Genomic DNA, 1,015 nt, shown 5'->3' with positions numbered 1-1,015 from the left:
AAGTGCGTGCATCTGTGTGTGTGTGTGTGTGTGTAAGTGCGTGCATCTCTGTGTGTGTGTGTAAGTGCGTGCATCTGTGTGTGTGTAAGTGCGTGCATCTGTGTGTGTGTGTGTGTAAGTGCGTGCATCTCTGTGTGTGTATGTGTGTGTGGGCATGCGTGTGCATGTCTTTCTCTCTGTTTCTCTGTTTTCCCCTCCCTCCCTCCTCACACACAGGACCCTGTTCCTGCCAGGGCACATGGAGGATGGCATTAGCTGCCCTCAGGCCCCACTTTCTGGGAATCTTCCATCTTTCCTGTGTCCATCACCTTGGTGTCCCCTGAACTTGTCTCTCCCTCGTCTACCCTGTCCTGACTCCCAGACCCTCTCTCAGCGATTCTCATATCATCTCCAATCAGAGAGCAAGTGTGTGGTCAGCAGAGGGGCGATTAGCCCAGTGTACCCCCCAGACAGAGCCACACTCAGGGAAAGGCATCCAGAGCTTTCTTGGCTCTGCTGCTGGCCCTCCTCTCAGAGTCCATGGAGACAGGAAACGCACACCACCGCCTCCTGCCTCTCCATCAACCCTGGTCCCTGACCTGACTTGCAGCTAGGAGATTTTTGTGCAGCAGCCATGACCAGGCCCTGCAGTCCATCCCTAGGGCAGACAGGCTGCACCTTGCCACTTGGGCTCTGGGACCAGCTACTCCCCATTTCCCTGACAGGAATCTGCAGTTAGTCAGGATTGGGGAATACCACTGCCCTGCCCCCAGCTCCTGACCAGCCTCTCCTTTCTTCGTACAGGATGAGAACATCATGAACTCCATGCAGCTGTTTGAGAATGTCATCTAGGACACATGGGAGGGGACCTTGAGTGGTCGTTGCTTCTCAGCCTGGAGAAGCCTCAATCCTGCCTCATACAAGCGGCCTCTATGAGAAACATTTTTCTAATGTATTTGCAAAAACTGAGCAGTTTACTCCCAAGACAGACATAGACACAGTCTTTCTCTCTCACTCTGTCTCTCTCTCTGTCTCT

Source organism: Microtus ochrogaster (genome assembly GCF_000317375.1).
Source record: "Microtus ochrogaster isolate Prairie Vole_2 chromosome 14 unlocalized genomic scaffold, MicOch1.0 chr14_random_1, whole genome shotgun sequence".
NCBI lineage: Eukaryota > Metazoa > Chordata > Mammalia > Rodentia > Cricetidae > Microtus > Microtus ochrogaster.
The sequence above is the reverse complement of the archived record's forward strand: the minus strand, read 5'-3'. Positions refer to the sequence as shown.